General features: G+C 39.7%; 11 non-coding genes across 11 annotated transcripts; all 11 read right to left on the bottom strand.

Moving 5' to 3' along the window:
- Nucleotides 1-1,659: 1,659 nt before the first annotated feature.
- On the bottom strand, nucleotides 1,660-1,732 carry TRNAK-CUU (transfer RNA lysine (anticodon CUU)). Its single transcript has one exon. It is a non-coding gene; the product is annotated as a tRNA-Lys (tRNA).
- A 1,823-nt stretch (nucleotides 1,733-3,555) lies between these two features.
- Nucleotides 3,556-3,630, bottom strand: TRNAK-CUU (transfer RNA lysine (anticodon CUU)). The gene has a single exon. It is a non-coding gene; the product is annotated as a tRNA-Lys (tRNA).
- Nucleotides 3,631-4,506: 876 nt separating this feature from the next.
- On the bottom strand, nucleotides 4,507-4,579 carry TRNAK-CUU (transfer RNA lysine (anticodon CUU)). The gene has a single exon. It is a non-coding gene; the product is annotated as a tRNA-Lys (tRNA).
- An 876-nt stretch (nucleotides 4,580-5,455) lies between these two features.
- TRNAK-CUU (transfer RNA lysine (anticodon CUU)) lies at nucleotides 5,456-5,528 on the bottom strand. Its single transcript has one exon. It is a non-coding gene; the product is annotated as a tRNA-Lys (tRNA).
- An 875-nt stretch (nucleotides 5,529-6,403) lies between these two features.
- TRNAK-CUU (transfer RNA lysine (anticodon CUU)) lies at nucleotides 6,404-6,476 on the bottom strand. Its single transcript has one exon. It is a non-coding gene; the product is annotated as a tRNA-Lys (tRNA).
- Nucleotides 6,477-7,351: 875 nt separating this feature from the next.
- On the bottom strand, nucleotides 7,352-7,424 carry TRNAK-CUU (transfer RNA lysine (anticodon CUU)). The gene has a single exon. It is a non-coding gene; the product is annotated as a tRNA-Lys (tRNA).
- An 876-nt stretch (nucleotides 7,425-8,300) lies between these two features.
- On the bottom strand, nucleotides 8,301-8,373 carry TRNAK-CUU (transfer RNA lysine (anticodon CUU)). Its single transcript has one exon. It is a non-coding gene; the product is annotated as a tRNA-Lys (tRNA).
- Nucleotides 8,374-9,248: 875 nt separating this feature from the next.
- Nucleotides 9,249-9,321, bottom strand: TRNAK-CUU (transfer RNA lysine (anticodon CUU)). The gene has a single exon. It is a non-coding gene; the product is annotated as a tRNA-Lys (tRNA).
- An 876-nt stretch (nucleotides 9,322-10,197) lies between these two features.
- Nucleotides 10,198-10,270, bottom strand: TRNAK-CUU (transfer RNA lysine (anticodon CUU)). The gene has a single exon. It is a non-coding gene; the product is annotated as a tRNA-Lys (tRNA).
- An 876-nt stretch (nucleotides 10,271-11,146) lies between these two features.
- On the bottom strand, nucleotides 11,147-11,219 carry TRNAK-CUU (transfer RNA lysine (anticodon CUU)). The gene has a single exon. It is a non-coding gene; the product is annotated as a tRNA-Lys (tRNA).
- An 876-nt stretch (nucleotides 11,220-12,095) lies between these two features.
- On the bottom strand, nucleotides 12,096-12,168 carry TRNAK-CUU (transfer RNA lysine (anticodon CUU)). Its single transcript has one exon. It is a non-coding gene; the product is annotated as a tRNA-Lys (tRNA).
- Between the last annotated feature and the right edge of the window lie 91 nt (nucleotides 12,169-12,259).

The following is a 12,259-nucleotide window of genomic DNA, read 5'->3' as shown; positions in this document are numbered from 1 at the left end:
TCCAGCGCTCATCTTCTTGAAAATTGCGGATTATTTCTTTTTATTCATTTTCTTCTGTTAATATATTAAAAGCCCTTTTTATTCATATGTTAAAAAAGGAACGTCATTATGATTGAAAGTTTCCACCTTGGCAACTGGCGCTGACTAGGAATTGAGGCGTCCATTAGTTATCCAGCGTCTTGGAAGCATAAATTAGAGGATTTTATGAGGGTGGAGACTCTGACGATCATCGGGCTGTGGAGATATAACTACCGCGTGAATTTTGCCGTCAGTATGGGGCACTCGGAGAGCCCAAACTGAACAAGGTTTTATAACGACGTAAGAACTGGCTAAGGTCTTAATGCAGCACACAAAATTTCCCGTGGGAAACCGTCATTGGTTGGCCTTTAAGTGCGGTTTTAATTATCAGACCACCCAAGAAAGTCAGGTTCGATTCATTTTTTTAAAAACATGAAAAACAGTTTCTATGCAATAGAAAAAAAAATTAAAAGATTTTTATACAACATTTTTTATTTATATTCCAGTATGGGCAACGAGTAACAACGAAAAGGACTCTGACTATATGTCATTTTAAACAACGCCTGGCGAACAGACGTAAGTAGTTCAATATTAAGATTTGGAAATAAATAACTTCCGCTTTTTTTCAAGGTCACGAATTTATCGCAAACCACATCCGTCGAACGTTTCTTAACTTCCCGCAAAAGGTTAAGCACCCGAACTGGGGCTCGAACCCAGGACCGTTAGGTTAAAAGCCTAACGCTCTACCGACTGAGCTACACGGGCGACCCTCTGCGGGCAAAATCGTAACGTCACAACATTCAATAAAACGGACAACGAAATTTAAAAATTTTAGTTTTCTTCAAACAGGCATCCCTCTTAAACTGTGGCTTCAACAGAGGCTCTTTAGGTTAAAACCCTCAAGCTTTACCGACTAAGCTATCCTGGCTCTTCCAGCGCTCATCTTCTTGAAAATTGCGGATTATTTCTTTTTATTCATTTTCTTCTGTTAATATATTAAAAGCCCTTTTTATTCATATGTTAAAAAAGGAACGTCATTATGATTGAAAGTTTCCACCTTGGCAACTGGCGCTGACTAGGAATTGAGGCGTCCATTAGTTATCCAGCGTCTTGGAAGCATAAATTAGAGGATTTTATGAGGGTGGAGACTCTGACGATCATCGGGCTGTGGAGATATAACTACCGCGTGAATTTTGCCGTCAGTATGGGGCACTCGGAGAGCCCAAACTGAACAAGGTTTTATAACGACGTAAGAACTGGCTAAGGTCTTAATGCAGCACACAAAATTTCCCGTGGGAAACCGTCATTGGTTGGCCTTTAAGTGCGGTTTTAATTATCAGACCACCCAAGAAAGTCAGGTTCGATTCATTTTTTTAAAAACATGAAAAACAGTTTCTATGCAATAGAAAAAAAAATTAAAAGATTTTTATACAACATTTTTTATTTAAATTCCAGTATGGGCAACGAGTAACAACGAAAAGGACTCTGACTATATGTCATTTTAAACAACGCCTGGCGAACAGACGTAAGTAGTTCAATATTAAGATTTGGAAATAAATAACTTCCGCTTTTTTTCAAGGTCACGAATTTATCGCAAACCACATCCGTCGAACGTTTCTTAACTTCCCGCAAAAGGTTAAGCACCCGAACTGGGGCTCGAACCCAGGACCGTTAGGTTAAGAGCCTAACGCTCTACCGACTGAGCTACACGGGCGACCCTCTGCGGGCAAAATCGTAACGTCACAACATTCAATAAAACGGACAACGAAATTTAACAATTTTAGTTTTCTTCAAACAGGCTTCCCTCTTAAACTGTGTCTTCAACAGAGGCTCTTTAGGTTAAAACCCTCAAGCTTTACCGACTAAGCTATCCTGGCTCTTCCAGCGCTCATCTTCTTGAAAATTGCGGATTATTTCTTTTTATTCATTTTCTTCTGTTAATATATTAAAAGCCCTTTTTATTCATATAATAAAAAAATAACGTCATTATGATTGAAAGTTTCCACCTTGGCAACTGGCGCTGACTAGGAATTGAGGCGTCCATTAGTTATCCAGCGTCTTGGAAGCATAAATTAGAGGATTTTATGAGGGTGGAGACTCTGACGATCATCGGGCTGTGGAGATATAACTACCGCGTGAATTTTGCCGTCAGTATGGGGCACTCGGAGAGCCCAAACTGAACAAGGTTTTATAACGACGTAAGAACTGGCTAAGGTCTTAATGCAGCACACAAAATTTCCCGTGGGAAACCGTCATTGGTTGGCCTTTAAGTGCGGTTTTAATTATCAGACCACCCAAGAAAGTCAGGTTCGATTCATTTTTTTAAAAACATGAAAAACAGTTTCTATGCAATAGAAAAAAAAATTAAAAGATTTTTATACAACATTTTTTATTTAAATTCCAGTATGGGCAACGAGTAACAACGAAAAGGACTCTGACTATATGTCATTTTAAACAACGCCTGGCGAACAGACGTAAGTAGTTCAATATTAAGATTTGGAAATAAATAACTTCCGCTTTTTTTCAAGGTCACGAATTTATCGCAAACCACATCCGTCGAACGTTTCTTAACTTCCCGCAAAAGGTTAAGCACCCGAACTGGGGCTCGAACCCAGGACCGTTAGGTTAAAAGCCTAACGCTCTACCGACTGAGCTACACGGGCGACCCTCTGCGGGCAAAATCGTAACGTCACAACATTCAATAAAACGGACAACGAAATTTAAAAATTTTAGTTTTCTTCAAACAGGCATCCCTCTTAAACTGTGGCTTCAACAGAGGCTCTTTAGGTTAAAACCCTCAAGCTTTACCGACTAAGCTATCCTGGCTCTTCCAGCGCTCATCTTCTTGAAAATTGCGGATTATTTCTTTTTATTCATTTTCTTCTGTTAATATATTAAAAGCCCTTTTTATTCATATGTTAAAAAAGGAACGTCATTATGATTGAAAGTTTCCACCTTGGCAACTGGCGCTGACTAGGAATTGAGGCGTCCATTAGTTATCCAGCGTCTTGGAAGCATAAATTAGAGGATTTTATGAGGGTGGAGACTCTGACGATCATCGGGCTGTGGAGATATAACTACCGCGTGAATTTTGCCGTCAGTATGGGGCACTCGGAGAGCCCAAACTGAACAAGGTTTTATAACGACGTAAGAACTGGCTAAGGTCTTAATGCAGCACACAAAATTTCCCGTGGGAAACCGTCATTGGTTGGCCTTTAAGTGCGGTTTTAATTATCAGACCACCCAAGAAAGTCAGGTTCGATTCATTTTTTTAAAAACATGAAAAACAGTTTCTATGCAATAGAAAAAAAAATTAAAAGATTTTTATACAACATTTTTTATTTAAATTCCAGTATGGGCAACGAGTAACAACGAAAAGGACTCTGACTATATGTCATTTTAAACAACGGCTGGCGAACAGACGTAAGTAGTTCAATATTAAGATTTGGAAATAAATAACTTCCGCTTTTTTTCAAGGTCACGAATTTATCGCAAACCACATCCGTCGAACGTTTCTTAAATTCCCGCAAAAGGTTAAGCTCCCGAACTGGGGCTCGAACCCAGGACCGTTAGGTTAAGAGCCTAACGCTCTACCGACTGAGCTACACGGGCGACCCTCTGCGGGCAAAATCGTAACGTCACAACATTCAATAAAACGGACAACGAAATTTAAAAATTTTAGTTTTCTTCAAACAGGCTTCCCTCTTAAACTGTGGCTTCAACAGAGGCTCTTTAGGTTAAAACCCTCAAGCTTTACCGACTAAGCTATCCTGGCTCTTCCAGCGCTCATCTTCTTGAAAATTGCGGATTATTTCTTTTTATTCATTTTCTTCTGTTAATATATTAAAAGCCCTTTTTATTCATATGTTAAAAAAGGAACGTCATTATGATTGAAAGTTTCCACCTTGGCAACTGGCGCTGACTAGGAATTGAGGCGTCCATTAGTTATCCAGCGTCTTGGAAGCATAAATTAGAGGATTTTATGAGGGTGGAGACTCTGACGATCATCGGGCTGTGGAGATCAAACTACCGCGTGAATTTTGCCGTCAGTATGGGGCACTCGGAGAGCCCAAACTGAACAAGGTTTTATAACGACGTAAGAACTGGCTAAGGTCTTAATGCAGCACACAAAATTTACCGTGGGAAACCGTCATTGGTTGGCCTTTAAGTGCGGTTTTAATTATCAGACCACCCAAGAAAGTCAGGTTCGATTCATTTTTTTAAAAACATGAAAAACAGTTTCTATGCAATAGAAAAAAAAATTAAAAGATTTTTAAACAACATTTTTTATTTAAATTCCAGTATGGGCAACGAGTAACAAAGAAAAGGACTCTGACTATATGTCATTTTAAACAACGCCTGGCGAACAGACGTAAGTAGTTCAATATTAAGATTTGGAAATAAATAACTTCCGCTTTTTTTCAAGGTCACGAATTTATCGCAAACCACATCCGTCGAACGTTTCTTAACTTCCCGCAAAAGGTTAAGCACCCGAACTGGGGCTCGAACCCAGGACCGTTAGGTTAAGAGCCTAACGCTCTACCGACTGAGCTACACGGGCGACCCTCTGCGGGCAAAATCGTAACGTCACAACATTCAATAAAACGGACAACGAAATTTAAAAATTTTAGATTTCTTCAAACAGGCTTCCCTCTTAAACTGTGGCTTCAACAGAGGCTCTTTAGGTTAAAACCCTCAAGCTTTAAAGACTAAGCTATCCTGGCTCTTCCAGCGCTCATCTTCTTGAAAATTGCGGATTATTTCTTTTTATTCATTTTCGTCTGTTAATATATTAAAAGCCCTTTTTATTCATATGTTAAAAAAGGAACGTCATTATGATTGAAAGTTTCCACCTTGGCAACTGGCGCTGACTAGGAATTGAGGCGTTCATTAGTTATCCAGCGTCTTGGAAGCATAAATTAGAGGATTTTATGAGGGTGGAGACTCTGACGATCATCGGGCTGTGGAGATATAACTACCGCGTGAATTTTGCCGTCAGTATGGGGCACTCGGAGAGCCCAAACTGAACAAGGTTTTATAACGACGTAAGAACTGGCTAAGGTCTTAATGCAGCACACAAAATTTCCCGTGGGAAACCGTCATTGGTTGGCCTTTAAGTGCGGTTTTAATTATCAGACCACCCAAGAAAGTCAGGTTCGATTCATTTTTTTAAAAACATGAAAAACAGTTTCTATGCAATAGAAAAAAAAATTAAAAGATTTTTATACAACATTTTTTATTTAAATTCCAGTATGGGCAACGAGTAACAACGAAAAGGACTCTGACTATATGTCATTTTAAACAACGCCTGGCGAACAGACGTAAGTAGTTCAATATTAAGATTTGGAAATAAATAACTTCCGCTTTTTTTCAAGGTCACGAATTTATCGCAAACCACATCCGTCGAACGTTTCTTAACTTCCCGCAAAAGGTTAAGCACCCGAACTGGGGCTCGAACCCAGGACCGTTAGGTTAAGAGCCTAACGCTCTACCGACTGAGCTACACGGGCGACCCTCTGCGGGCAAAATCGTAACGTCACAACATTCAATAAAACGGACAACGAAATTTAAAAATTTTAGTTTTCTTCAAACAGGCTTCCCTCTTAAACTGTGGCTTCAACAGAGGCTCTTTAGGTTAAAACCCTCAAGCTTTACCGACTAAGCTATCCTGGCTCTTCCAGCGCTCATCTTCTTGAAAATTGCGGATTATTTCTTTTTATTCATTTTCTTCTGTTAATATATTAAAAGCCCTTTTTATTCATATGTTAAAAAAGGAACGTCATTATGATTGAAAGTTTCCACCTTGGCAACTGGCGCTGACTAGGAATTGAGGCGTCCATTAGTTATCCAGCGTCTTGGAAGCATAAATTAGAGGATTTTATGAGGGTGGAGACTCTGACGATCATCGGGCTGTGGAGATATAACTACCGCGTGAATTTTGCCGTCAGTATGGGGCACTCGGAGAGCCCAAACTGAACAAGGTTTTATAACGACGTAAGAACTGGCTAAGATCTTAATGCAGCACACAAAATTTCCCGTGGGAAACCGTCATTGGTTGGCCTTTAAGTGCGGTTTTAATTATTAGACCACCCAAGAAAGTCAGTTTCGATTCATTTTTTTGAAAACATGAAAAACAGTTTCTATGCAATAGAAAAAAAATTAAAAGATTTTTATACAACATTTTTTATTTAAATTCCAGTATGGGCAACGAGTAACAACGAAAAGGACTCTGACCATATGTCATTTTAAACAACGCCTGGCGAACAGACGTAAGTAGTTCAATATTTGGATTTGGAAATAAATTACTTCCGCTTTTTTTCAAGGTCACGAATTTATCGCAAACCACATCCGTCGAACGTTTCTTAACTTCCCGCAAAAGGTTAAGCACCCGAACTGGGGCTCGAACCCAGGACCGTTAGGTTAAGAGCCTAACGCTCTACCGACTGAGCTACACGGGCGACCCTCTGCGGGCAAAATCGTAACGTCACAACATTCAATAAAACGGACAACGAAATTTAAAAATTTTAGTTTTCTTCAAACAGGCTTCCCTCTTAAACTGTGGCTTCAACAGAGGCTCTTTAGGTTAAAACCCTCAAGCTTTACCGACTAAGCTATCCTGGCTCTTCCAGCGCTCATCTTCTTGAAAATTGCGGATTATTTCTTTTTATTCATTTTCTTCTGTTAATATATTAAAAGCCCTTTTTATTCATATGTTAAAAAAGGAACGTCATTATGATTGAAAGTTTCCACCTTGGCAACTGGCGCTGACTAGGAATTGAGGCGTCCATTAGTTATCCAGCGTCTTGGAAGCATAAATTAGAGGATTTTATGAGGGTGGAGACTCTGACGATCATCGGGCTGTGGAGATATAACTACCGCGTGAATTTTGCCGTCAGTATGGGGCACTCGGAGAGCCCAAACTGAACAAGGTTTTATAACGACGTAAGAACTGGCTAAGATCTTAATGCAGCACACAAAATTTCCCGTGGGAAACCGTCATTGGTTGGCCTTTAAGTGCGGTTTTAATTATTAGACCACCCAAGAAAGTCAGTTTCGATTCATTTTTTTGAAAACATGAAAAACAGTTTCTATGCAATAGAAAAAAAATTAAAAGATTTTTATACAACATTTTTTATTTAAATTCCAGTATGGGCAACGAGTAACAACGAAAAGGACTCTGACCATATGTCATTTTAAACAACGCCTGGCGAACAGACGTAAGTAGTTCAATATTTGGATTTGGAAATAAATTACTTCCGCTTTTTTTCAAGGTCACGAATTTATCGCAAACCACATCCGTCGAACGTTTCTTAACTTCCCGCAAAAGGTTAAGCACCCGAACTGGGGCTCGAACCCAGGACCGTTAGGTTAAGAGCCTAACGCTCTACCGACTGAGCTACACGGGCGACCCTCTGCGGGCAAAATCGTAACGTCACAACATTTAATAAAACGGACAACGAAATTTAAAAATTTTAGTTTTCTTCAAACAGGCTTCCCTCTTAAACTGTGGCTTCAACAGAGGCTCTTTAGGTTAAAACCCTCAAGCTTTACCGACTAAGCTATCCTGGCTCTTCCAGCGCTCATCTTCTTGAAAATTGCGGATTATTTCTTTTTATTCATTTTCTTCTGTTAATATATTAAAAGCCCTTTTTATTCATATGTTAAAAAAGGAACGTCATTATGATTGAAAGTTTCCACCTTGGCAACTGGCGCTGACTAGGAATTGAGGCGTCCATTAGTTATCCAGCGTCTTGGAAGCATAAATTAGAGGATTTTATGAGGGTGGAGACTCTGACGATCATCGGGCTGTGGAGATATAACTACCGCGTGAATTTTGCCGTCAGTATGGGGCACTCGGAGAGCCCAAACTGAACAAGGTTTTATAACGACGTAAGAACTGGCTAAGGTCTTAATGCAGCACACAAAATTTCCCGTGGGAAACCGTCATTGGTTGGCCTTTAAGTGCGGTTTTAATTATCAGACCACCCAAGAAAGTCAGGTTCGATTCATTTTTTTAAAAACATGAAAAACAGTTTCTATGCAATAGAAAAAAAAATTAAAAGATTTTTATACAACATTTTTTATTTAAATTCCAGTATGGGCAACGAGTAACAACGAAAAGGACTCTGACCATATGTCATTTTAAACAACGCCTGGCGAACAGACGTAAGTAGTTCAATATTTGGATTTGGAAATAAATTACTTCCGCTTTTTTTCAAGGTCACGAATTTATCGCAAACCACATCCGTCGAACGTTTCTTAACTTCCCGCAAAAGGTTAAGCACCCGAACTGGGGCTCGAACCCAGGACCGTTAGGTTAAGAGCCTAACGCTCTACCGACTGAGCTACACGGGCGACCCTCTGCGGGCAAAATCGTAACGTCACAACATTCAATAAAACGGACAACGAAATTTAAAAATTTTAGTTTTCTTCAAACAGGCTTCCCTCTTAAACTGTGGCTTCAACAGAGGCTCTTTAGGTTAAAACCCTCAAGCTTTACCGACTAAGCTATCCTGGCTCTTCCAGCGCTCATCTTCTTGAAAATTGCGGATTATTTCTTTTTATTCATTTTCTTCTGTTAATATATTAAAAGCCCTTTTTATTCATATGTTAAAAAAGGAACGTCATTATGATTGAAAGTTTCCACCTTGGCAACTGGCGCTGACTAGGAATTGAGGCGTCCATTAGTTATCCAGCGTCTTGGAAGCATAAATTAGAGGATTTTATGAGGGTGGAGACTCTGACGATCATCGGGCTGTGGAGATATAACTACCGCGTGAATTTTGCCGTCAGTATGGGGCACTCGGAGAGCCCAAACTGAACAAGGTTTTATAACGACGTAAGAACTGGCTAAGGTCTTAATGCAGCACACAAAATTTCCCGTGGGAAACCGTCATTGGTTGGCCTTTAAGTGCGGTTTTAATTATTAGACCACCCAAGAAAGTCAGTTTCGATTCATTTTTTTGAAAACATGAAAAACAGTTTCTATGCAATAGAAAAAAAATTAAAAGATTTTTATACAACATTTTTTATTTAAATTCCAGTATGGGCAACGAGTAACAACGAAAAGGACTCTGACCATATGTCATTTTAAACAACGCCTGGCGAACAGACGTAAGTAGTTCAATATTTGGATTTGGAAATAAATTACTTCCGCTTTTTTTCAAGGTCACGAATTTATCGCAAACCACATCCGTCGAACGTTTCTTAACTTCCCGCAAAAGGTTAAGCACCCGAACTGGGGCTCGAACCCAGGACCGTTAGGTTAAGAGCCTAACGCTCTACCGACTGAGCTACACGGGCGACCCTCTGCGGGCAAAATCGTAACGTCACAACATTCAATAAAACGGACAACGAAATTTAAAAATTTTAGATTTCTTCAAACAGGCTTCCCTCTTAAACTGTGGCTTCAACAGAGGCTCTTTAGGTTAAAACCCTCAAGCTTTACCGACTAAGCTATCCTGGCTCTTCCAGCGCTCATCTTCTTGAAAATTGCGGATTATTTCTTTTTATTCATTTTCTTCTGTTAATATATTAAAAGCCCTTTTTATTCATATGTTAAAAAAGGAACGTCATTATGATTGAAAGTTTCCACCTTGGCAACTGGCGCTGACTAGGAATTGAGGCGTCCATTAGTTATCCAGCGTCTTGGAAGCATAAATTAGAGGATTTTATGAGGGTGGAGACTCTGACGATCATCGGGCTGTGGAGATATAACTACCGCGTGAATTTTGCCGTCAGTATGGGGCACTCGGAGAGCCCAAACTGAACAAGGTTTTATAACGACGTAAGAACTGGCTAAGGTCTTAATGCAGCACACAAAATTTCCCGTGGGAAACCGTCATTGGTTGGCCTTTAAGTGCGGTTTTAATTATCAGACCACCCAAGAAAGTCAGGTTCGATTCATTTTTTTGAAAACATGAAAAACAGTTTCTATGCAATAGAAAAAAAAATTAAAAGATTTTTATACAACATTTTTTATTTAAATTCCAGTATGGGCAACGAGTAACAACGAAAAGGACTCTGACCATATGTCATTTTAAACAACGCCTGGCGAACAGACGTAAGTAGTTCAATATTTGGATTTGGAAATAAATTACTTCCGCTTTTTTTCAAGGTCACGAATTTATCGCAAACCACATCCGTCGAACGTTTCTTAACTTCCCGCAAAAGGTTAAGCACCCGAACTGGGGCTCGAACCCAGGACCGTTAGGTTAAGAGCCTAACGCTCTACCGACTGAGCTACACGGGCGACCCTCTGCGGGCAAAATCGTAACGTCACAACATTCAATAAAACGGACAACGAAATTTAAAAATTTTAGATTTCTTCAAACAGGCTTCCCTCTTAAACTGTGGCTTCAACAGAGGCTCTTTAGGTTAAAACCCTCAAGCTTTACCGACTAAGCTATCCTGGCTCTTCCAGCGCTCATCTTCTTGAAAATTGCGGATTATTTCTTTTTATTCATTTTCTTCTGTTAATATATTAAAAGCCCTTTTTATTCATATGTTAAAAAAGGAACGTCATTATGATTGAAAGTTTCCACCTTGGCAACTGGCGCTGACTAGGAATTGAGGCGTCCATTAGTTATCCAGCGTCTTGGAAGCATAAATTAGAGGATTTTATGAGGGTGGAGACTCTGACGATCATCGGGCTGTGGAGATATAACTACCGCGTGAATTTTGCCGTCAGTATGGGGCACTCGGAGAGCCCAAACTGAACAAGGTTTTATAACGACGTAAGAACTGGCTAAGGTCTTAATGCAGCACACAAAATTTCCCGTGGGAAACCGTCATTGGTTGGCCTTTAAGTGCGGTTTTAATTATCAGACCACCCAAGAAAGTCAGGTTCGATTCATTTTTTTAAAAACATGAAAAACAGTTTCTATGCAATAGAAAAAAAAATTAAAAGATTTTTATACAACATTTTTTATTTAAATTCCAGTATGGGCAACGAGTAACAACGAAAAGGACTCTGACTATATGTCATTTTAAACAACGCCTGGCGAACAGACGTAAGTAGTTCAATATTAAGATTTGGAAATAAATAACTTCCGCTTTTTTTCAAGGTCACGAATTTATCGCAAACCACATCCGTCGAACGTTTCTTAACTTCCCGCAAAAGGTTAAGCACCCGAACTGGGGCTCGAACCCAGGACCGTTAGGTTAAGAGCCTAACGCTCTACCGACTGAGCTACACGGGCGACCCTCTGCGGGCAAAATCGTAACGTCACAACATTCAATAAAACGGACAACGAAATTTAAAAATTTTAGATTTCTTCAAACAGGCTTCCCTCTTAAACTGTGGCTTCAACAGAGGCTCTTTAGGTTAAAACCCTCAAGCTTTACCGACTAAGCTATCCTGGCTCTTCCAGCGCTCATCTTCTTGAAAATTGCGGATTATTTCTTTTTATTCATTTTCTTCTGTTAATATATTAAAAGCCCTTTTTATTCATATGTTAAAAAAGGAACGTCATTATGATTGAAAGTTTCCACCTTGGCAACTGGCGCTGACTAGGAATTGAGGCGTCCATTAGTTATCCAGCGTCTTGGAAGCATAAATTAGAGGATTTTATGAGGGTGGAGACTCTGACGATCATCGGGCTGTGGAGATATAACTACCGCGTGAATTTTGCCGTCAGTATGGGGCACTCGGAGAGCCCAAACTGAACAAGGTTTTATAACGACGTAAGAACTGGCTAAGGTCTTAATGCAGCACACAAAATTTCCCGTGGGAAACCGTCATTGGTTGGCCTTTAAGTGCGGTTTTAATTATCAGACCACCCAAGAAAGTCAGGTTCGATTCATTTTTTTAAAAACATGAAAAACAGTTTCTATGCAATAGAAAAAAAAATTAAAAGATTTTTATACAACATTTTTTATTTAAATTCCAGTATGGGCAACGAGTAACAACGAAAAGGACTCTGACTATATGTCATTTTAAACAACGCCTGGCGAACAGACGTAAGTAGTTCAATATTAAGATTTGGAAATAAATAACTTCCGCTTTTTTTCAAGGTCACGAATTTATCGCAAACCACATCCGTCGAACGTTTCTTAACTTCCCGCAAAAGGTTAAGCACCCGAACTGGGGCTCGAACCCAGGACCGTTAGGTTAAGAGCCTAACGCTCTACCGACTGAGCTACACGGGCGACCCTCTGCGGGCAAAATCGTAACGTCACAACATTCAATAAAACGGACAACGAAATTTAAAAATTTTAGATTTCTTCAAACAGGCTTCCC

Source organism: Leiobunum rupestre, chromosome 1, assembly GCF_980474605.1.
Source record: "Leiobunum rupestre chromosome 1, qqLeiRupe1.1.hap1, whole genome shotgun sequence".
Classification (NCBI taxonomy): Eukaryota; Metazoa; Arthropoda; class Arachnida; order Opiliones; family Sclerosomatidae; genus Leiobunum; species Leiobunum rupestre.
Note: the sequence above shows the minus strand (reverse complement) of the source record. Positions and strands in the feature narration are given on the sequence as shown.